This window comes from Nelumbo nucifera, chromosome 1 (assembly GCF_055504915.1).
Source record: "Nelumbo nucifera cultivar China Antique chromosome 1, China Antique-T2T, whole genome shotgun sequence".
In the NCBI taxonomy this organism is placed as follows: Eukaryota; Viridiplantae; Streptophyta; class Magnoliopsida; order Proteales; family Nelumbonaceae; genus Nelumbo; species Nelumbo nucifera.
The window spans coordinates 25,069,813-25,095,131 of record NC_142649.1 but is presented as its reverse complement, the minus strand read 5'-3'; the positions used below and the strand labels follow the sequence as shown (position 1 = coordinate 25,095,131).

The window sequence follows — 25,319 nt, the reverse complement described above, 5'->3', positions numbered from 1 at the left end:
TGTATGGTTTCAAAATATTTGCAAATGGTTTTAATTCCCAGGATCCATGTGAGAAGGGAGTGCGGCACTGTTCCTTGCAGCCGAGGGAGAGGTCCTCTCTTGTCGGGTAGTGCTTGATCATTAAGGGCTGAGAGGTTAAGTGTAAGACCATTTAGGATAATACCTGATGGGCTAATCTTGCACCTGCCCACAGTCCCTGTGTTTTTATAAGATGGCTTGGCCCAGGGACCACTTAATGTAAGTGTTGGGCCCATAGGGTCCATACGATGGACTCAAGGGGTTCATTGAGCTTTTCAGTGAATTCGGCTGGGCCTTGTTTTAAAGGCTGGGCCGAACCCATGTGGCTGGTGTGTAGATCAATGCTTGGGTCCCACGCCATACAAAGAAGCCCAACTGGGCAGCAGATTGGAAACTAATTAAACACTGAATACTTAATGGGCCAAAAGCCCATTTCGAACTGGGCTGATATGATCACCCAAAGATGGGGCGAATATGAGATTAATGTTAGTGAAAAGGATAGGGCTTTTAACCTTATCCACTTTGGGAGACCAAATTCAAATCAGATTTGAATCTGGTAACCTCCTGATAAGATCAGGAGTAAACTAACTTTATCTGCAGATAGGATTAAGATGATCCTCTATCCAAATACTGATTTGGATTGGGATAACTCCTGATTAGGAGGTTTCTTAATCAAGAAGAAAAGAGGAGAAACCCTAAGAAAATACATCAGATTTCGAACCATCCTTAGGATACACAAGGGATACCTTCTGCATTTTTTGAGATCAGATCTCATACTCTCCAGAAAAGGAGAAAAAGCAGTTCAGCTTTTTCGGAGAGTATTTGTACATGCCAATTGCCAAATGCAAGTATTTCCCTAATGCCAAATGCAAGTATTAAATGGACAGTGCGCCAATGCTCTAATTTGGCAAGTACAAATACATGAATTTAGATGGTTGAACTCTAAACAAAGGTTCAACTGACATTTCCTTGAAAGTATTTTTGGAATTGATATTTCCCTAATGATCAGATCCGTCGAATTGTAAGATCTTGATCATTTCTGCTTCAGTGCTTCCATAGAGAACATCAATATTCAACCGGACTATACCATATGTGAATTCACATCTAAGCCCCATAGAGGGCACCTCATAAACGCCCCATACAACATATCCCAATTGTGTATTGGGAACATATCCCACTGACGATTTCGGAAGATGTTCCCAATGCACACTGAAATGTGCATGTGGGGTGCAGATGTGATTTCTCCACATGCATGCCAAATGTTTAAAGCAAGTGGAGAGAGAGAGAGAGAGAGATTATAGTCTTTGTTTGGATAACCTTAGTCACCCCCACACCAAAACTCCAAGTCCTTGCCCTTAACTTGTTGCCCTTTAGACTGCATTTGGATGCGATGTAAATCAAGAACCGATATAGTTTTTATGTGTTTGGAAAGATGATGTAATTATTATCGATGTAAAACTACATTCTGGTCCAGTTTTGTGTGCGTTTGGATAGAGTATGGTTTTACGTCGATAATCGATGTAAAACCTCATCAACTCTAAAGTTTTAATTAATGTAAAATCTAAATTGATTTTATCAATGTAAAAACTTTACACTCTTCCACCCATCACTATTTTAAAAAAAGTAATGGTCACTTTTTGGTTCAGTGTAAAACATCATCAGGATATTTTTACACTGATTCCAAACGCAACCTTAAGGGTACTTTAAATAGGTTCAGGTTCTCAAGGGGCTAGCATGGCCATGTGTCTCGAAATGGTGCCGGCCAGTGCTGAATGCTGACTTTGCTTTAGATTCAGCTTTGGCTGCTCGAGTGATTCAGAAGCAACAAGCGCAGCTCGAACAATCCAAACCTGGTGCTGAAAGATCTGTTCTTGATTTACACATATTTTGAAAATTTGATGAACAATTAAAAGAATAGAGGTAAGATCGGTGGGGACTGGTGGGGGAAAAATTGGATTTGAGAAAAATTAAATAATTATCACTAATATAAATATTTAAAAAAATAGTGGAGGAATTTAGGAAAAACAATAGTAATTATAAAAAAATTAAGTCTTAAATGTAACACTACCGAATAAATATTAAAGTAATAGAAAATTATATAATTTTAAGAAAAAATATGATAAAAAGATAAATAATATTAATTATTTATAAGTTAAATAATTTATAAAAATCAATGGTGAATTAAGATAAAAAAAAGTCTTACTTTAAAACTAATTAATAAAAACTAAAGTAATAGAAAAACATATAAAATTAATATTATAAGATAAGTAAAATTGATTAGCTATAAAATTAATAATAATTATAAAAAATAAAAGCCTTACCTTTTAAAACTAATTAATAAAAACTAAAGTAATAGAACATTATACAGTGCTCTCAGCGGTGGCGACGATGAATGCTCTCAACGGTAGGTGGGTGATCTCAAAAACGACAAAATGGGGAACGTCGACTACCTAGATGAAGATTTGGAAGCGGTAGAGAGTGCTCTTTCAAAGCAGTGGGTGCTCTCATTGGTGGTGAGTGCTCTCAACTTCTCCAATGGTAAAAAGCATGGTTTTTAAAAACGAACCGGTGATCGAATCGGTCAGGGGTCTAGTTACCGGTTCGAATGGTCCAACCGTTTGACTTGAACGGTCAATCTGTTCTAACAAAAAAATAAAAAAAAATAAAAAATTAGAAAACGGTCAAAACGATTTGAACGATTAACTGGCCAGTTCAGCGGTTTACTGACCAAAATCAACAGTTTTAGAGGAAAGAGCGATTTTGGAGGAAAATGATATAGTGTGGATTGATCCATGCAACAATATATTAAATACATAGTGTGGCTTGGTGCTTTCGTTGCTAGATGCATTTCTAATAAATGTGAGATCGGCTTAAGTTAGTGCAAGGCCCGTTCGAATAGCCTTTATAGCTTTACATTGGGAATATCTACATGCCTATTGTTAGACAATTTTGTATGCCCTTGGCTTCAATCAGAATGATGTACATTATGAGTTTATTGTAAATGAATAAAAGTACATATTTGATTCATTTCCCTTGGTATGTTTCTGTGTAATACCCTTAAACTGTACACATAATGAGACTCGTGTTAGTTTAGAATGTTCACAGCCAGTGGGTCGGTCTGGGGAGACCTATCCTAATAAGGCTGACACTGATGTACCACCAAGTCGGTTGGGATGGCCTGTCTCAACCGCCAGGGTGAGACCCTAGGCACATGCAGTGTAGGATCAATTGAATCTTTAAACCGGACCAGATTTCCAGTATTGCCCTGGACCTTGGAGATTAATGGGCAAAACTAGAAAGTTACACCCGATCACTAGACTCGATTATGATACTACTGCACTAGGTGTCGGATTGGGCTGTCTTTGATGTACCAATCAGTGAGATCCTTAGTGGGGGTCAAAACCTGGGTATGTTGGGACAGTCTGAGAATTCATCTGAGTGGGTGATTATAGTGACAGGATCTGCCCCTTTGTCGGACAAAGGTAATGATCGGGGATGCATTCTCTCTGATGGAAACCAAGACTGCCGACAGCCGATTTCAATCGTTGAGATTTGTCTTGCAAAATATATTTTATATGAGATATAAAAGTATATATACATTATGGTTTCTAAAATGTTTGCAAAATGTTTTAATTCCCGGGATCCATATAAGCAGAGGGTGCAACACTGTTCCTTGCAGCCAAGGGAGAGGTCCTCTCTTGTCGGGCAGTGTTTGATCATTATGGGCTGAGAGGTTGAGTGTAAGACCATTGAGGATAATGCCTGATGGGATGGGCTAATCTTGCATCTGCCCACAGTCCCTGGGTGTTACAAGGTGGCTTGGCCCAGGGACCACTTAGGGTAAGTGTTGGGCCCATAGAGCCCATTTGATGGGTTTCAGGGGGTGCACTGTCCATAACAGTGTATTCGGCCAAGCCTTATAACAAAGGCTGCGCTGAACCCATGTGGCTGATGTGTAGATCAATGCTTGGGTCCCATGCCATACAAGGAAGCCCAACTGGGCAGCAGTTATGAAGGCTAAGTGAGCACATAACCTTAATGGGGCCTAAAGCCCATTTCGAACTGGGCTAATTTAAGTAGTTAAATATGGGGAGATTTCTGGGATGGATTAGCAGATAGAATAGGGTCTTAACCCTATCCACTCAGAGAGTCCAGATCTGAATGTGATTCAGATCTGGAAACCTCCTAATGAGATTAGGAGAAGGCTGATTTAATCTGTAGATAAGATAAGGGTTTATCCTTATCACCTAAAGGGATGTCTGATCCAAATATGATTTGGATCAGCAACACCTAATTGGATTAGGAGTTGATCCTTTAGGGTTACAAAAGAAGGAAGGGGTGGCGGCCTTTAGAAGACACATATTCACATCCTCTTTAGAGCTGAAATCACAGAAGAAAGAATCAAGCAACCCTGTAGAATTCTTTCTTGCCGCCTCCTTCTTTATGCCGCCTACCTTGCCAATTCAGTTCTTTGTGAAAGGACTGATAGGAAGCTGTGCTCACGTGCCATCCTGCTATTTCTTGCGAAGGACTAGGTTCTTGGAGAGGAACACTACTGATTCTGCTCCATCCTGCACTGCGCCATCTTCAATGGGAGCAGTCTTTGGATCCTTCCTTGGGCGTGAACACCTCCATTGGGAGATATTACTTCTCCGTATCAGGTGTAATCCTCTCCTACTGCTTTTGTTCAGATTATGGTTCAAGATTGATCATTGAAAATATGATTTTCTAAATAGGGAATGCGATTCTCAGTTGAAAGGGAGAGAATTCTTTTTTTTTGAAATTTGCCCACCTTATTCCGTAAGATTAGGGCGTCCATACGATGGATCTCTCATCCCTTCAGTGGTATCAGAGCCCATGTTCAAATCTTGAACCAATTTGTTTCAGATCTGAACATGTGTAACTGGGCAGAAGGCGTTCTACCCGATTTGCGCAGATAAAGGGTTTTGGGAAATTGTCCCAAAATTATGGGCGAATAATCTGAAATTAAATTTTATATAAATCTGATTATTGTTTAGAATTTTTCTTTATGATTTTCTTGATTTATGGGCTATTCGTACAAGAGGAGATCGAATTATTGATTTGCGCAGGGAACCTGCGTTTTTCCAGTTTTTGGATTATTTTATTACATTTGGTCTGTAAAATAATTTTTTTTATTTTTTAGACTGAATGTATAGGTATTCGATCTGATGTAATTATTAATAGAAATTAGGATTTCTATTTATTTTATTTTTTGATCGAAGATGGCGGCGTAGAGAAGGAGATTTTGCAGATGGGAGAATCGCAATCTGCAATTTGCAATTTATGAAACTGCAAATTGTGATCTAACTTCTGTTTTACAGGATGGATTGTGCGAACAGCCCTGTTTGATTGATTATTGTTTTTCTTCTATCAGTATTTAATTTCAGATTATTTTCTTGAATTAAAGATTTAATTAAATATCAAACCCTAAACCCATTCGAACCAAGATTGGTTCAAATTGTTTGGATCGAATCTAGGGTTCGATCAAGGCTGAATATCAGCCATAATTTTCCCACTAATGGGCCTGAGGATTGATATTTAATTAGATGCTTAACTCGGCCCAACCTGTAAAAGCCCAGTTTTAAGTTGTTAAAACTGCTAAAAGCCCACTCTGTGGATAAAGCTATATGGACCGAACCCATCAACCCTAATTCGGCTCATATACCTGGATAATATTAATGGTTAATATTATGGATTGAAAATGGGCTTCAAATGGGCTTTACAGATAATTAATTGATTGGATCAATTTATCCTTGCATGTGATGTATGGATGTGTGATGTGCTACGTACATGGGCCATAAGTGTTTGGCCCATGCTCAATCGACAGTGGCTCTTGCGCACACCATCAAATGGGCTTTACAGATAATTAATTGATTGGATCAATTTATCCTTGCATGTGATGTATGGATGTGTGATGTGCTACGTACATGGGCCATAAGTGTTTGGCCCATGCTCAATCGACAGTGGCTCTTGCGCACACCATTGGTCATTGGATGACCTCCCTTAGTGGGGGGCCCCACACCTCGTGGAGAGGTTATGTGCGGGACCCTAGTCGATTTGGGCCCACCAAAATCTGGCTTTATGAAAGTCACTGGGAGCCACTTTGGTTTGACCTAGATCAAACTAGGGTGTAATTTACTATTCCCTCCAGCTAATATGAGTGCATGTGATAGGGAGATTCATATGATGAACTCTCTAAAGGTCTTCCATCATTAGCATGAGGATGGGTCCTTCAGTAATGAGTGCACTAGAAAATGGGCTATCCATTTGTTGTTGGGCTTGTCTAAGTGTTTCATAAGATGATAGGGGTGTCATAGACCGATGTGGGAGGGGCCTCACCAGAAAATGGGAACTCTCTCACGGTACCTTGGCGTTCACGAATATGATGGGTAAGCACTCACTGGACAGAGGCCAAAGGGAAAAATCATATGATGAGTGGATATGATCCTTCATAGAAAGGTGGTGGGGTTATGCAGCTGAAACAGTTTGCTCCATGCACCCTATGTGATTTCCCACATTTCCAGAGACAACCCGTAGTCTTCGTCACTGAGAAATGAGGGAAATCTCAGAGATGAATAAATGAGAATGGAACGTAGATTAAAATCCATATCTATGTAATGAACATGAATCAAATTAGGTTGTGAAGTGATGTTTGCTCTTTTATCAGAAAATGGCAAACAGACAATTTGCAAAGCTGCTTGATGACAACAAGCTGAAGGTCCCAAACTATGCCGACTTGTACAGGAACCTTATGTTGGTCTTAACCTCTGAAAAATTGGATAAGGTAGCCAAGAATCCTGCCCGGATCGTTCGGGAGATAGGGCTTCTTAGGCCCAGAGAAGAGAATACCAAGAATGGGGGGAGAAAAACTCCCTTGCCCGCTGCTATATCATTGCCTCCTTGGACAACCCAATACAGAGGCAGTTTGATCAGATCGAACTTGCCAAGGACATATTGGATAGTCTCAAGACAATGTACGAAGAGCAGAATCGTTCTATTCGGCAGAAGGTCTTGAAACAGTTCATGACCGTGCAGATGTCCAAGGCCAACAAGTTCACGACCATTGTCTTCGGATGATGGGTTATATCAATGAACTGGAGGCTCTTGGATCCGGGCTAGATCTGGTAACACAGATCAATGCTATTCTCAACTCTTTGCCTCCATCATTTAATCCATTCATCATGAATTACAACATGAACAAGCTGAACATCAGCTTACAGGAACTCAGCAATATGTTGTAGTGGGCCAAAGAAATTAAAAATGATGAGCCCATTGCCATGCTTGTTGAAGCTGGGAAATCGGGTAAAAAAAGGAAGGCAAAGAGAAAGCCCCAGAAGAAGGGTGCCAAACCCAAGAAGCAGAAGAAAGACAAAGCATCGGATGCCTGTCACTTCTACAAGAAGACCGGCCACTAGAAAAGGAACTGTCCTGCCTACCTGGAATCCAAGAAAGGTAATTTCGAATCTTGTGTTATAGAAACCAATTTATTGGTAGCTTTTGTGTCCTAGTGTACTTCGGGGCTTCAACTCATGTGTGTAACTCACTGCAGCGGTTCAAGGTAAGTAGAAGGCTGAGTGAAGGAGAAGTTACGCTCTACTTGGGGACTTCTGCAACTATTGCAGCCGCGGCCATAGGAACAGTGGAGTTAATTTTTAGAGAATGAATCATTGTACTGAAAGATTGTCTTTATGTACAGAATTTAAGGAGAAATTTGATTTCTGTCTCAAAACTGTGTGCGGATGGTTATTCTATCTTCTTTAGTAATATGATTACCATTAAAAGAAATAACAGATTCATCGCATACAGGGAACTAGAGAATGGTCTCTATGTTCTGCATCCTTCTCTAGAAACTAACATAATCGAAACTACGTCGGCTGAAATCCCCAAGAAAAGAGTCCGTGATACAGTTAACCCCACGTGCCTGTGGCATTACCTACTTGGACATATCGGTGTTGACCGAATCACAAGGTTGGTAAAGGATGGCCCTTTGGATTTTCTAACTATAGAAGATCTTCCCACCTGTGAGCCTTGCCTACAAGGCAAGATGACAAAACAACCATTTAACGGTAAGCCTGAAAGATGTATAGACACAATTGACCTTATACATACTGATGTATGTGGTCCCTGAGTGTTGGGACACGGAATCAACACGTATATTTCATCACCTTTACAGATGATTTTTCACGATATGGTTACATGTACCTAATGAGACACAAGTCTGAATCCTTTGAAAAGTTCAAGGAGTTTAGACAAGAGGTCGAGAAACAGTTAGGGAGAGAAATTAAAGCCCTTCGATCAGATCGAGGTGGCGAGTATCTCTCTGACGAATTCAGATGACTACTTAAAGGACAATGGGATAGTATAACAATTGGCTCATCTTGCTACACCACAACTTAATGGTGTTTCAGAGAGGAGGAATACGACCTTATTGGATATGGTTCGGTCACTTCTCATACACTCAGAATTACCCACATCCTTTTGGGGTTACGCATTAGAGACTGTGATTTACGTGCTGAATCGATTCCAACCAAATCGGTTCCGAACACTCCATATGAACTTTGGACCGGAAAGAAACCAAGTGTCAGGCACTTGAAGATTTGGGGTTGTCCAGCACACATTAAAAGAACGAGTGTAGACAAATTGGAATTCAAGACAAGCCATTGGTTATTTATAGGCTACCCAAAAGGCTCTATATGTTACTTATTCTATGACCCAAGTGAGCAGAAAGTGTTCTGCTATCGAAATGCACAATTCTTGGAAACCGATTACATCCTGGACACCCATCGTCAGGAAGTTGTTCTGGATGAGGAGAGCTCTGGAGCAGTGGGAGATGTCCCACAAGTTCCAGGTAGTGACCAACCTAGAAGATCCACTCGGGTATCCAAGCCACCCGTTCGTTATGGTTATGACCAGGATAGTTACCTGGTGGAAACCTTAACTAGTGAGGAGGATCCCGTGACTTATGCTGAAGCTATGTTGGACATAGATTCCCAGAAGTGGGTGGAGGCCATGAGAGCTGAGATGGACTCAATGGAGACCAATGGAGTCTGTACTCCAGTAGATCCGCCCTCTGGGGTAAAAGCAATTGGTTGCAAATAGATCTATAAGAGGAAGAAGGGCCCCGATGGTAGAGTTGTGACCTTCAACGCTCGTTTGGTGGTGAAAGGGTACACTCAGAAAGAGGGCATCGATTATGAGGAAACCTTTTTGCCTGTGTTCATGCTTAAATCTATTAGGATCCTGCTAGCTGTAGCAGTGTACCATGATTATGAGATTTGGCAAATGATTGTCAAAACTGCATTCCTGAATGGAGATCTTACTGAAGATATTTACATGCAGTAGCCGCAAGGCTTCATTGTTGCTGGTCAAGAACACATGGTATGTAAACTTAATAGATCCATTTGTGGACTTAAGCAAGCTTCTAGAAGTTGGAACATCCGTTTTGACTCTGTTGTCAAATCGTTTGACTTCAAGCAGAATCAGGATGAACCCTGTGTCTACAGGAAGTACAGTGGGGATAAGGTTACCTTCTTAGTTCTGTATGTAGATGACATTCTACTCATTGGGAATGATGTAGGAATGTTGACTACGGTGAAAGTATGGCTTTCATAGCAATTCTCCATGAAAGATCTTGGAGAAGCCTCCTATATACTGGGTCTTCGACTCTATAGAGATAGATCGAAGCGGATAATAGGATTATCCCAATGTGCTTACATTGACAAAATAGTCAAAAGATACAGCATGGAGAACTCCAAAAAAGGAAATGTTCATTTCAGGCAGAGAGTCACTCTCTCCAAGAAGATGTCTCCCAAGACCTCTGAGGAGATTGAGGACATGAAAGATGTTCCCTACGCCTCAGTCGTAGGGAGCATCATGTATGTCATGCTGTGGACTCGCCCTAACATTGCTCAGGCTATGAGTGTGGTAAGCAGGTTTCAGGCCAACCCAGGGCATGAGCACTGGACTGCTATGAAAAACATACTTAAGTACCTTTGAAGGACAAAAGAGTTTTGTCTAGTATTCGATGGTAGCTCACTATAGATCCAAGGGTATACTGATGCCGATTTCCAATCGGATCCAGATGATAGAAAGTCTACATCTGGATATGTTTTCACGATAGGATCGTGTGTTGTTTGCTAGAAATGCAGCAAACAGGGGTCCACTACAGACTCCACGACTAAGGCCGAGTACATTGCCACAAGCGAGGCTGCCAAAGAAGCTGTGTGGATGAAGAAGTTCGTTCACGAGTTGGGAGTAGTTCCATCCAGCACATCACCCATCCCGTCATTGTGTGACAACAATGGAGCCATTGCTCAGGCTAAGGGGCCATGAGCCCACTCGAAGTCAAAGCACATCGAGAGGAAGTACCACATACTACGGGAGATTGTTGGTAGAGGGGACGTCCTGATTCAGAAGGTAGCGTCAGCGGAAAATGTAGCAGACCCATTGACGAAGCCACTATCATAGAAAGTGTTTGAGAAACACGTGGAAAGCATGGGACTCCGGTTTGTACCTGATTGGACCTAAGTCCAAGTGGGAGCTGTTAGATAGTTTTGTATGTCCTTAGTTTCAATCAGAATGATGTACATTATGAGTTTATTGTAAATGAATAAAATTACATATTTGATTCATGTTCCCTTGGTATGTTTCTGTGTAATACCCTTAAACTGGAGACATAATGAGACTCGTGTTAGTTTAGAATGTTCACAGCCAGTGGGTCGGTCTGGGGAGACCTATCCTGATAAGGCTGACACTGATGTACCACCAAGTCGGTTGGGGTGGCCTGTCTCAGCCGCCAGGGTGATACCTTAGGAACATGCAGTGTAGGATCAATTGTGATACTATTCCTCCTCTCTGAAACACCGCTAAGTTGTAGTGTAGCAGGAGGAGCCAATTGTGATACTATCCCATTTTGCCTTAAATAGTCCCTGAATTCGTCAGAGAGATACTCGCCACCTCGATCTGATCGAAGGGATTTAATTTCTCTCCCTAACTGTTTCTCGACCTCTTGTCTAAACTCTTTGAACTTTTCAAAGGATTCGAACTTGTGTCTCATTAGGTACACGTAACCATATCGTGAAAAATCATCTGTGAAGGTGATGAAATACACGTGTTGATTTCGTGTCCTAACACTCAGGGGACCACATACATCAGTATGTATTAGGTCAAGTGTGCCTGTACATCTTTCAGGCTTACCGTTAAATGGCCATTTCATCATCTTGCCTTGTAGGCAAGGCTCACAGCTGGGAAGATCTTCTACAGTTAGAAAATCCAAAGGACCATCCTTTACCAACCTTGTGATTCGGTCAACACTGATGTGGCCAAGTCGGTAATGCCATAGACACGTGGGATTAACTGTATCATGGGCTCTCTTTTTGGGGATTTCAGCTGACGTAGTTTCGGTTATGTTAGTTTCTAAATAAGGATGTAGAACATAGAGACCGTTCTCCAGTTCCCCGTATGCGATGAATCTATTATTTCTTTTAATAGTAATCGTATTACTAAAGAAGACAGAATAACCATCTGCACACAGTTTTGAGACGGAAATCAAATTTCTTCTTAAATTTTGTACATAAAGACAATCTTTCAGTACAATTATTCCTTCTCTAAAACATAATTCCACGGTTCCTATGGCCGCGGCTGCAACAGTTGCAGTAGTCCCCAAGTAGAGTGTTACTTCTCCTTCACTCAGCCTTCTACTTACCTTGAACCCCTGCAGTGAGTTACACGCATGAGTTGAAGCCCCGGAGTCAATACACCAGGACGCAGAAGCTACCAACAAATTGGTTTCTATAACACAAGTTTCGAAGTTACCTTTCTTGGATTCTAGGTAGGCAGGACAATTCCTTTTCCAGTGGCCGGTCTTGCAAAAATGACAGGCATCTGATGTCCTGTCCTTCCTCTGTTTCTTGGGTTTGGCAGCCTTCTTCTGGGGCTTTCTCTTTGCCTTTTTCTTGCCCGATTTGCTAGTTTCAACAAGCATGGCAATGGGCTCATCCTTTCTAATCAATTCTTCGGCCCTCTGCAACATATTGCTGAGTTCCTGCAAGCTGACGTTCAGTTTGTTCATGTTGTAGTTCATGATGAATGGATTAAAGGATGGAGGCAGAGAGTTGAGAATAGCATCAATCTGAGTTACCAGATCTAGCCCGGATCCAAGAGCCTCTAGTTCGTTGATATAGCCCATCATCCGGAGACAATGGTCGTGAACTTGTTGGCCCTTGGTCATCTGCGCGGTCATGAACTGTTTCAAGACCTTTTGCCGAGTAGAATGATTCTGCTCTTCGTACATTGTCCTAAGACTGTCCAATACATCCTTAGCAAGTTCGATCTGATCGAACTGCCTCTGAAGGGGATTGTCCAAGGAGGCAATGATATAGCAGCGGGCAAGGGAGTTTTTCTCCTCCCATTCTTGGTATTCTCTTCTTCGGGCCTCAGAAGCCCTATCTCCCGGACGATCCGGGGCAGGATTCTTGGCTACCTTGTCCAATTTCTCAGAGGTTAAGACCAACATAAGGTTCTTGTACCAGTCAGCATAGTTTGGGCCTTTCAACTTGTTGTCATCAAGTAGCTTTGCAAATGATCCGTTTGCCATTTTCTGATAAAAGAGCAAACATCAGTCCACAACCTAATTTGATTCATGTTCATTTCATAGATATGGATTTTAATCTACGATCCATTTCCATTTATTCATCTTTGAGATTTCCCTCCTTTCTCAGTGACGGAGACTACGGGTTGTCTCTGGAAATGTGGGAAATCACATAGGGTGCATGAAATCAACTATTTCAGCTGCATAACCCCACCACCTTTCTGTGTGAGTTTTCCCTTTGGCCTCTGTCAGATAAGGTTCAGAGCCGTTTTCAGGTAAACCTTTCTGTCCAGTGAGTGCTTACCCATCATATTCGTGAACGCCAAGGTACCGTGAGAGAGTTCCCATTTTCTGGTGAAGCCCCTCCCACATCGGTCTATGACGCCCCTATCATCTTATGAAACACTTGGACAAGCCCAACAGCAAATGGATAGCCCATTTTCTGGTGCGTTTCCTCATTACTGAAGGACCCATCCTCGTGCTAATAATGGAAGGCCTTTAGAGAGTTCATCATATGAATCTCCCTATCACATGCACTCATATTATCTGGAGGGAACAGATAATTACGCCCTAGTTCTATCTTTAGGTGGGCCTAAATCGGCTAGGGTTCCGCACGAGACCTCATGATGAGGTGTGGGGCCCACCACTGAGGGAGGTCATCCAATGACCAAAAGGGACACCATGGCAATGATGTGCATTCAGCCATGGTGTGCGCAAGAGCCACTATCGATTGAGCATGGGCGAAGCGCTTATGGCCCATGTACGTAGCACATCACACATCCACACATCTTATGTAGGGATAAATTGATCCAATCAATTAATTATCTGTAAAGCCCATTTGCAGCCCATTTTAAATCCATAATATTAACCATTAATATTATTCAGGTATATGGGCCGAACGGTTCAACCCATATAGCTTTATGTGTTAAGTGGGCTTTTAGTAGTTTTAACTATTTAAAACTGGGCTTTTACAGGTTGGGCTGAATTAACCATTTAATTAAGTATCAATCCTTAGGCCCATTAGTGGGAAAATTAGGGCTGACTTTCAGCCTTGATTGAACCCTAGATTTGGTCCAAACAGTTTGAACCAATCTTGGTTCAAATGGGTCTAGGGTTTGATCTTTAATTAAATCTTTAATTCAAGAAAATAATCTGAAATTAATTACTGATAAAAGAAAAACAACAATCAGTAAATCAGGGCTGTTCGCACAATCCATCCTGCAAAACAGAGGTTAGATCACAGAATGCAGCTTCATAAACTGCAAATCGCAGATAGCGATTCTCCCATCTGCGAAATCTTCTTCTCTACGAAATCTCCCTTTCTGCGCCGCCATTTTCGATCCAAAATTAAAATAAATAGAAATCCTATTTCTATTAATAATTACATCAGATCGAATACCTATACATTGAGTCTAGAAAATAAAAAAAAAAATTATTTACAGACCAAATGTAATAAATAAATCAAGAAACTGCAAATCTTGCAGGTTCCCTGCGCAAACCAAGAAACTGCAAATCTTGCAGGTTCCCTGCGCAAACAACCCATAAATCAAGAAAATCATAAAGAACAATTCTAAATAATAATCAGATTTATATAAAATTAATTTCAGATTATTCGCCCCTTAATTTTGGGAACAAATTTCCCAAAACCCATATCTGCGCAAATCGGGTAGAACACCTTCTGCCCATTTGCGCAGGTTCAGATCTGAAACAAGATGGTTCAAGATTTGAACCATGGCTCTGATACCACTGAAGGGATGAAAGATCCATCCCATGGACGCCCAAAGATTGCGGAATAAGGGGCGAATTTCAAAAATTTTTCTCTCCCTTCAACTGGGAATCATATTCCCTATTTAGAAAATCATATTTTCAAGGATCATTCTTGAACCTTAAACTGAACCAGATCTGAACCAAAAGGGGTAGGAGAGAATTATACCTGATACGGAGAAATAGAATCTCCCAACGAAGGTGTTCACGCCCAAGGAAGGATCCAAAGACTGCTCCCACTGAAGATGGCGCAGTGCAGGTGGAGCAGAATCAACAGTGTTCTTCTCCAAGAACTCTGTCCCTCGCAAGAATCAGCAAGATGGTACGTGAGCACAGCTTCCTTTCAATCCTTTCTCAAAGAACTGATGTCAAGATCCAATCTTGACTTCTCCCCACAACTGGAGATCGAACTGGCAAACAGGGCAGCAAGAACTGGGAGGCGGCAAGAGAGTATTTGCAGGGAGCAGAATTCTCTCTTCTTTTCAGCACTAAAGAAAACCTGATGATCTGTGTGTGTTATAGGCTGCCGCCCCCTTCTTCTTTTATAATCTTAAATGGATCAGCTCCTAATCAGATTAGGAGTTGCTAATCCAAATCACATTTGGGTTAGAAGTCCCTTTAAGTGATAAGGGATAATCCTTATCTTATCTGGAGATCAGATCAGCCATCTCCTAATCTAATTAGGAGGTTTCCAGATCTAAATCTTATTTAGATCTTGGACTCTTTAAGTGGATAGGGTCTAAGCCCAATCCTATTAGCTGATCCACTTCAGATTTCGCCCCTTTATTAACTAAATAAACAGCCCAGTTCGAAATGGGCATTAGGCTCATTAAGCTTATGTACTCACTTAACCCTCTTAACTGCTGCCCAGTTGGGCTTCCTTGTATGGCATGGGACCCAAGCATTGATCTACACATCAGCCACATGGGTTTGGCCCAGCCTCTGTTACAAGGCCTGGCCGAATACACTGTTAAAGACAATGCACCCCCTGAAACCCATCAAATGGGCTCTATGGGCCCAACACTTACCCTAAGTGGTCCCTAGGCCAAGCCACCTTGTAACACCCAGGGACTGTGGGCAGATGCAAGAGAGGACCTCTCCCTCGGCTGCAAGGAACAGTGTTGCACTCTCCACTCATATGGATCCCAGGAATTAAAACATTTTGCAAACATTTTAGAAACCATATATATACTCTTATATCTTATATAAAATATATTTTGCAAAACAAATCTCAACGGTTGAAATCGGCTGCCGGCAGTCTTGGTTTTCATTAGTGAGAGTGCATCCCTAATCATTACTTTTGTCCGACAAAGGGGCTGATCCCGTCACTATGATCACCCACTCAGATGAATTCTCAGACTGTCCCAACATACCCAGGTTTTGACCCCCGCTAAGGATCTCACTGATTGGTACATCAAAGATAGCCCAATCCGACACCTAGTGTAGTATCATAATCGAGTCTAGGGGTCGGGTGTAACTTTTCAGTTTTGCCCATCAATCTCCAAGGTTCAGGGCAATACTGGAAATCTGGTCCAGTTCAAAGATTCACATCCTACACTGTATGTGCCTAGGGTCTCACCCTAGCAGCTGAGACAGGCCACCCCAACCGACTTGGTGGCACCACAGTGTCAGCCTTGTCAGGATAGGTCTCCCCAGACCGACCCACTGGCTATGAACATTCTAAACTAACACGAGTCTCATTAAGTGTCCAGTTTAAGGGTATTACACAGAAACATACCAAGGGAACATGAATCAAATATGCACCTTTATTCATTTACAATAAACTCATAAAGTACATCATTCTGATTGAAGCTAAGGGCATACAAAACTGTCTAACACGTCCACCTTATTCCACAAGATTAGGGCGTCCATACGATGGATCTCTCATCCTTTCACCTATGTCATGGGAGATGTTCCAAATGTGAGAACATAAAAGCTATTCGAACGGGCCTTGCACTGACCGAAGCCAAGTTCAATAAATGTAACATTACTAGTTGATAACTTTCTATCATCTTACTTGGTTTGAAAGAAAATAAGGGAAGGGTAAAGGAAGAAAACTTTTCCCTCTTTTACTTTCTTTCTTTCAAACCAAACACAACCTGGATAAATTTCTAATGATGCTTTTCCAATAAATTTCCATTGCAACACAATTGTAACCAATAGATTAAATGGTTGATATTAACTAATCATATACTTTTATTCTTTCTTCTTATAAAAATGATATTTTACATTGCTGAAATGGTTTTGACCAGTCCAAATGAATCTATTTGAAAGCATATAACCTTTTTCTTTCTCTCTCCCTTGTGGGCCCCATTTCCTCTTTTTCCTTTTTTTCGGATAAAATACAAAAACCTCCCACAATCATAAAAATCTCTCCTATAATTTTATTTTAATAAAAACCTCTTTTTTATTTTTTACAAAATTAACAAAACCTCTCTTCCGTCAATGATTACGACGAAAAACATAAAGAGATGATATTTTTTTCAAAATACCTATTTTACCTTTTCTCGAACACTGTTCATCTATCTTTTCACTGTTCGAACCGAGAAACAGAGGCAGCGGCGACACCCCTCTAAATCCGATCTCTTCCTCTTCTCTAATATCTCATCTTTTTCGGCTTCTTGTTCTTCCCCTTTTTCCCTTTCTCTGTCGCATTTCCAACGCTGCAATTCTCTTGGCCACTTGTTCGAATGCAGTATATACATAAAAATGGCGAAGGATCCAGTCGTCACCTACTGTGGCCACTTGTTCTGTTGGTCATGTCTCTATCTGTGGCTGCACGTTTACTCCAACAAAAATGAATGCCCAGTCTGCAAAGGAGAGGTCCAAGATGCCGACGTTATACCTATTTATGGACATGGGAACAGTTCCGGAAGCAAGGACCAAACGACAGGAAAAGCATCGGAATCGGGAGTGAGGATCCCTCCTAGGCCCCATGGACATCGTTTCGAATCGGCGAGGCAGAGGTCTGATAGGGAGAAATCAACGTTTGAGATCTAGCAAGTGTTCAGAGGAATTGGCCATGGATCTCATCATATGATGGAGTGGCATCGACATCACTTTTCTGCAGCAAGCTCCATTTCGATTACTACTTCTCCACCTGTTTCATCGCCCCTCCGAGTTCTCACCACTGTGGCACTGCGCAGAGAGGGATTACTGGGAGGAGAATATGAATACCCACGACAGAATTATGTCGATTAAGTGCCCATGGAGTTACAGAAGAGTGCTGCTGCTGCTACTGCTGCTACTTTAGTTGAAGCAGAGACCAGGCGGCGTCGACTACAAATGCAGCAGCTTCTGAGAGCTCAGGCACAAAGAGCAATTTCACGTACATACTTCCCATCTGAGATGAGGACCGTGGAATGAATCGTGTCGTCTTGCTCATTGAGGGAAGGGAGGTATTTATTAATTTTGTCAAAAATAAAGGAGAGGTTTTTACTAAAATGAAACTATAGGAAAAATTTTTAAGATTGTCAAAAACTTCAGGAGGGTTTTGTATGTTACCCTTTTTCTTTTCATTCTTCTTTCCTTTCCTTTCCCTTCCCCCTTCTCTTTCAACCTTTCTTTGTTTCCCTCTTTTTTCTCCTTAGTATCTCCTACTTTTCCTAATTTCTCTCCTAATGATTTTTCTTACCTTTCTTGGGTTTCTTCTCCTCTCCCAATCTCTCTCTCTCTGCCTCGTTTCCAAACCATTGAAGTATCAAGGGAAAGAAAATGGAGGACTTTACTCTGTTTGAAATGATAAAGTCAATAATGTAATTTTTATGTAGGTCAAAGTACAAGAAGGTTAAAAATTCAGATTCACTTCTCGAAAAAACAAGGCTCCATTGATATTTTCATTGTTCTTCTTATAGTTGAATGTAGAAAACTTTGTTCCAAGTGAAACTCTAGCAGGGGCTTAGGATCTCGGTCCTTATCGGAGTTTCCAAAACTGTTTGAATCAATACTTGCTGCTAGTTGGGTTGGATAACAATGTTAATTGGGTCAGAAGAGGAAGGCCGGGTTGAAAGAGTTTGGGCTACGATTTGGCAAACTCATGATTGCAGAAAGGCCCAAGCGACAGAGAGATGCATCTTGAACAGTGTAATTGCAAACTGGATTAATCCTGATTCTTTGGTCATGTCGTAGACTCAAATTCAATTGTGTATAGTTTCTGTATTATTTTTGCATCTGCCAAAGAAGTCTTGGTTTTGACTTTTCATTGGGAGACATTAACTATCATGAAGAGTCTTTAAAAGTTTGGAAATTGGCTTTTGGATCGGCGTCTTCTCTGAGACGAGAAGACCATTTTGCTTTGCCCCGATCTATAGTGTCCAATGAGCACCGCTCAAAAGGAAACAGAGTCTAATTTTGAAGATGAAGAAAGATAATTTTACTGGTAGTCTCCATGGAAGTGTTTTAGTTATTTAAAACACTTCTGATCTACGTTTATCAGCTTAGCGCTTCATTCGTTGCTGGGCCATTTACAAGTTATCTTTCAACTGGATCAATATCTGATCTCTCTCTCCTTTAACTCATCTTCTACGGCTTAGACTTAGTGTTGGGAGTGATATGTAGTGTTGTACCACCATTCAGCTAGGGGCAGCCATTTTGTCCAGTTTAAGCAATGGAGATAAGTCTCTAGCATCGGTTCAACACTTCTGGACGCCCATCTGGCTGTAGATGATAAGAAAATCTCATACTATTGGAATTCATCATGGACTAGGAAATTCTGGATAAGCATGGATAAGCATGCATCTAGGCACAAATTCTGGTAGTTCGCTAGGCGTCTTTAGCTAGTTATGATTAGTAGGTAGGTTACTATTACAAGTGAGTCTTCTGCTCCTAAATTTCAGGCGTCGATTGTATGTGTATATATATGATTGTGCCTTGCATAATGACACAAGATTCTCCACAAAGATTATTTTTCATGGTATCAGAGCCATAACGAAGTTGCTGAGAGCAACACCGCATTCGCTTGGCGCCAGCAGAGTCCAGACCTTGCACTCCAATTTTTCCAGATCGGCACTGTAGCTCGTCCCCTCCATTCGAACCTATCCCAGAAGAGCGGCGGCGAAGCTACTATTCCTCTTCTCTCCCTGTTCGAGCGGAACCAGCGGCGGCGAGAACTGTTCCTCCTCTTCTTTCCAATTGGCAACTACAACACCGGGGATGTTGCGGAAAGCCTTCACAATCTTGGAACCCTTAGTGCCATAAACAATGAGAGGACCCTTGTGAGAAATGTTTCGACGGTACCTCATCTTACCCTTTCCTGGTCGGATCGCATGGCTATCCACATCGGGATAAGCACCGACCTGCTTGAGGATCTTGATCGCGGAAGATGTCTTCTCAACGCCCGCGGGTCATCGGTTTCAGATCCATTGCCGCTTTGGTTTTCAAGACGATGAACAGTGTCGCGATTTCTGGGAAGAACACAAAGGGGATGAGAGACACTGCTCCATCGTGCGTTCCTTTTTTTGTCGCCATTGCCTCCGGTTTTGGGTTCGAAAGAAGACTCTAATGAACAGTGGATTGGACGGAACAAGAGAACTGGGACCCCTTGTCCCCGAACGGTATCGAAACTCGGGAATCGGAAATTGATACGAATGACCGATGCTTCATCGAATTCGATGAGAACAAGAGAGAAAGCTTGTCGCTGCAACTCCTCTTCCCGCCGCAGAGTCAAAATTAGAAGGAAGAAAAACCTCTGATACCTCTGTTGGTTGCCGCTGGACGGCACGACCAGTACCCCATGACTCAGCAGAGGTCTGATGGGTGGTGCGCTTGCTGACGACTGTCTTTCATTTTTTCTTTTTGATACGTTGGCGTGAACGAAGTTGACAATGTCTGGACGGATTGAAGCTTTAATGACGTCAGGGAGGGAAACGGCGACGACCATTTGCAGTAGGAACGGTGAGAGCTCGAGTAAGTATGTTGGACCTTCTAGCGGACGTGACCGAAGTTCAGCATAAACTCATGCTGCTCAGTTATCAGCAGGGCGTGAGGTGGTTGCAATGCAGCCATAACTGATGGAGATAGGATCAGACTAAACGGGCTTAATGACGAACAGTGGCAGATTCTCGTAAACATGCTTGATGTTTACAAAACCAGGACTAATGAAAAACTCTCTGGTAAGAAAAATTCTACTGATTGGATAATTGATTCCGGGGTGTCGCACCATATGACTGGAGAAATTGACTTATTGATGGATGCACAGGATATTACACCGTGTCCGGTGGGACTTCCCAATGGGAAGCAAACCACTATAGTGAAGGAAGGGACTTTACATTTGGGTGGAAATATTTATCTACATCATGTGCTTTTTGTACCAAGAATGAACTGCACTCTTATTTCCGTAGCAAAACTGTTGCGAGAGATAAATTGTACTGTCACTTTTACTGACAAGCTATGTGTGATATAGAACCAAACCTCGAGGAGTCTGATCGAAGTGGGCGAGCAGTGTGATGGGGTCTATCATTTTAGAGGAACAGGACTGGTTCGGGCGAATAGAACAAGAGGTATGGATGAATGGGAGTTATGGCATCGTAGATTAGGGCATCCGTCTAAACATATATTATCTTTTCTTCCTAAAGCAGATAAATTAAATAGTAGAACTAAAGGAGATAAGCCATGTGATGTTTGTTACAGAGCAAAACAAACACGGGAAATTTTTCCTGAAAGTAAACATAAAGCTGATGACTGTTTCTCTCTAATTCATTGTGATACATGGGGCGCCTATAAAGTACCTGCCTCTTGTGGTGCAGTTTACTTTCTAACCATTGTTGATGATTATTCTCGTGTTGTGTGGGTTTACTTGTTACTAGACAAAAGTGAAGTAGCACATATTATTGAGAAATTTTGTGCCATGGCAGAACGCCAGTTTGGCAAGCAAGTCAGGACTGTTCGAAGTGATAATGGAACAGAATTTAAAAGCTTGAAATCATACTTTAAGACTCATGGCATTCTACATCAAACTTCGTGCGTTGGGACATCGCAACAAAACAGTCGGGTAGAGAGAAAACACAGGCATATCTTGAATGTTGCGAGAGCATTGAGATTTCAAGCAGGCTTGCCCATTGGTTTTTGGGGGGAGTGTGCCTTAACCGTCGGATACTTGATAAACAGGACACCTTCTTCTGTACTTGGCGGGAAGACTTCGTATGAGGTACTGTTCGGGACGCCACCTCAATACGAGCACATGAGAGTATTTGGTTGTCTCTGCTATGCTCATTGGAGTCCTCGAGGCAAGGATAAGTTTGGAGAAAGGAGTAGGAAGTGTGTTTTTGTGGGTTATCCCTACGGAAAGAAATGTTGGCACGTATATGATGTTGAAAGAGGTGAATATTTTGTTTCCTGTGATGTAGTCTTCCATGAAAATATATTTCCATATGTCGCTGGTTCAGAAGCCACTCTGGGAGACAAACTTGGCCTGGCCATTGAACCAGTTGATGCCGCAGTCAATGATGATGTTGTACACAGCCACAGAGGGAATAAAGACAAGGGGAGTGATGCAGCTGACATCTGTGATAGGGGGAGCCTTGAGAATAATGATGATGGAAGAGAGGAGGAGCACGGAGAAGAAGAGAGTGTGCAGGAAGTGGGAATGAATGGCAGTGAGGATAGAATTAATGTGGATCCAGCACCACAAACGGCACCAGAAGAGCAACTTGGTAGGGGACATCGGCATTGCACGCCGTCTGTTTTGTTGAAGCCCTACGTGACCTACACTTCTCGATGTTTGAAAAACCCTATTCACACTCAAGCCAACTCTGAATCAGAGTCCTCAGGTACGACTCCTTATCCCATAGCGAATTATGTGACATGTACTAACTTCTCTGCTAGACATCAAGCTTTCTTAGCTGCAGTCACTGCGGGAGCCGAGCCCACCAGCTTTTCGGAGGCAATGAAAAGTGAGAAATGGAGGGAAGCTATGAGGAAGGAAATCCAGGCTTTGGAGGATAATGGTACTTGGACATTGGAAGCTCTACCTCCCGGGAAAAAGGCAATAGGGAGTAAATGGGCTTATAAGATCAAATATAATTCAGATGGAACAGTTGAACGATATAAGGCTTGGCTAGTTATTCTCGGGAATAGACAGGTTGAGGGGTTAGATTATAATGAGACTTTCGCTCCTGTGGCCAAAATGACGACAATCCGCACTTTCTTAGCCGTGGCAGCCGCTAAGAACTGGGAGTTGCATCAGATAGATGTACATAATGCATTCTTACATGGGGATTTGGATGGGGAGGTATGCATGCAGTTGCCGCCAGGTTTCGCATCTAAGGATCGAACAAAAGTGTGCAAATTGAAGAAATCTCTCTATGGATTACGTCAGGCTCCCAGATGCTGGTTCTCGAAATTAATAGCGGGTTTGTTCAATCGTATCCTGACTACTCTTTGTTCACTTATTTCAAACACAATGTTCGTCTACACGTGCTGATATATGTTGATGATTTGATTGTTGGGGGAAATGATACTGTAGCCATTATGAAATTCAAAGAGTATCTTAGTTGATGCTTCCATATGAAAGATCTGGGTCCACTCAAATATTTCCTAGGTATTGAAGTAGCTCGTGGTCTTGATGGAATATATTTATCTCAACGGAAGTATGCCCTGGACATTATCTCGGAATGTGGACTATTGGGAGCCAAACCAGCATCAGTGCCCATTGAACATAATCATCATCTTGCGCTGGCCAAGGGTGCTCTAATGCACAATCCGAATCAGTATTGAAGACTAGTAGGGAGGTTGATATACTTAACCATCACATGACCTGAACTGTGCTATTGTGTTCATATTCTGGCCCAATTCATGCAAAGCCCGCGGCAAGAACATTGGGAGGCAGCTCTGCGTGTAGTGCGATATATGAAAGGATATCCTAGACAAGGTATAGTATTGTGTTCCGATAGCGATTTGCGCTTGTATGCTTATTGTGACTCTGATTGGGCAAGCTGCCCGTTGTCACGACGATCATTGACCGGCTATTTCGTTCTGCTAGGGTAGTCACCAGTTTCCTGGAAAACGAAAAAATAGCACACTGTGTCGCGCTCATCGGCAGAAGCAGAATATCGTTCGATGGTTGTGACATGCTGTGAATTGAAGTGGATGAAGAAACTCCTATTGTCCTTGGGAGTGGTGCATGACGAACCTGTGCGCTTATATTGTGATAACCAGGCAGCCCTGCATATAGCCACGAATCTAGTGTTTCATGAGAGGACAAAGAATATTGAAGTCGACTGTCGTTTTGTTCGTGATGAGCTGTGGCATGGGAACATTGTTACTCAGCATGTTCAAACCACAGAGCAGTGGGTTGACATCTTGACGAAGGCTCTTGGCAAAGAGAAATTCACCTATTTCCTTGGCAAATTGGGCATTCAGAATCTTCATGCACCAATTTGAGGGGGAGTATTGGAATTCGTCATGGACTAGGAAATTCTGGATAAGCATGTATCTAGGCACAAATTCTGATAGTTCCCTAGGCGTCTTTAGCTAGTTATGATTAGTAGGTAGGTTACTACTACAAGTGAGTCTCCTGCTCCTAAATTTCAGGCGTCGATTGTATGTGTATATATATGGTTGTGCCTTGCATAATGACACAAGATTCTCCACAAAGATTATTTTTCATATACAAAGCTTGGTCCCCTGCAACCTAAACAATTCTTTCCAAAACAACACTTGAACATTGCATCTCTATTACTGACAATAGAAATCGGCATGCCGTGTAGCTTAAATACCCCTTCAAAAAAGATCCTTGCCACCTCTTGAGCTGTGTATGGATGTGCAAGTGGAATGAAATGACCATATTTCGATAAACGATTTATGACTATTGTGAGCATCGAAAAACGGTTCACTTGAGGTTGGAAAGGAGTTGTCTTTCATCAGTTACAAAATGGAGGTGGTGAAACCTCCGGGAATGACTTCAAAAAAATGTTTTGTTTTAATAATGACTCTAAAGCCCAAAGCACCGATTAAATCAGTCTAGGTAAGACTCAGATGGGAGAAGGAAAGGATTAGCCACCCCTCTCGTGATTCCAATAAGTGGGGTGCACTTGGGATCTCCAATAAACACCAACACAAACACACATAACAAATTAATAAAAAGGAAAGTAAATTACAATAGAAACCAAGGTAAACTTTACCTATTTTATTTTTATTTATTTCATTTTATTTTTTTGTTATATATATATATATTTGTTTTTATTATATTTTTCTATTTTTTTATTTTTTTACTTTCCCTTTTCAATTTTTTGTTTGCTTATTTATTTGTTTTTGTTTTTCATTTTTTTTTTGTTGTTGTATTTTCCATTCTTTTATCATCATCATTTCATTTTTAAGAACACAATTAACCCACATCATACTTCCTGACCTACTAGCAAACTTCATCTTCCAGCTCAATGCAAACGACTGGGTATTTAAAATAAAAAAAGGAAATAATCTAAGCAGATCAGCTACTAATGAAATAGAGCAAATACTATATTCATATCGCCCTTCAACACGACTAATGGTGTGAACAATAAACTCACATAACAGTTGAGAAACTTGAAATGGTTTATTATTGTTCGGAATCCTTCAGTCATCCTACCCGAACCGCACTTAATCTCCAAGTAGAAGATAAACAGAACAGAATGAGATAAACAACGATATCAGCAGTGATATGATCAGAGAAGAGAGAAAAAAAATAATTAAAATAAATAAACTAAAACCAAGAAAAAAACGATTTCTCCTAAAAGCCGTCAAGTAAATGTCTTCTTTCAAGGAATTTTAAGGAATAAAGCACGAACAAGAACAGAAGACAACCATAGCAAGGGGGACAAACTGGACGGGACTGGGTTGGTGTCAACAATTTTACAGAGCTTGGTTCGGCATCTGTCTCATTACCAGCTTCGGAAACTTCTCTCTGGTCCTGATTGAAAACTAAAAGAAATGAGAAGAAAAATGGTAAAATGTT

The 25,319-nt window shown here is 41.5% G+C and overlaps 1 protein-coding gene across 3 annotated transcripts in view; it reads right to left on the bottom strand.

Annotated features, from left to right (window-relative positions):
- Window positions 1-24,901: 24,901 nt before the first annotated feature.
- Window positions 24,902-25,319, bottom strand: part of LOC104587816 (fatty acid amide hydrolase-like) — a 47,315-nt gene continuing 46,897 nt past the window's right edge. For 2 of the 3 annotated variants that reach the window (XR_016081132.1, XR_016081130.1), the window contains exon 21: window positions 24,902-25,274. The gene's annotated coding sequence lies outside the window, so the exon portion shown is untranslated. The remainder of the gene's footprint in view (window positions 25,275-25,319) is intronic. The other variant, XR_016081131.1, reaches the window with a different exon arrangement.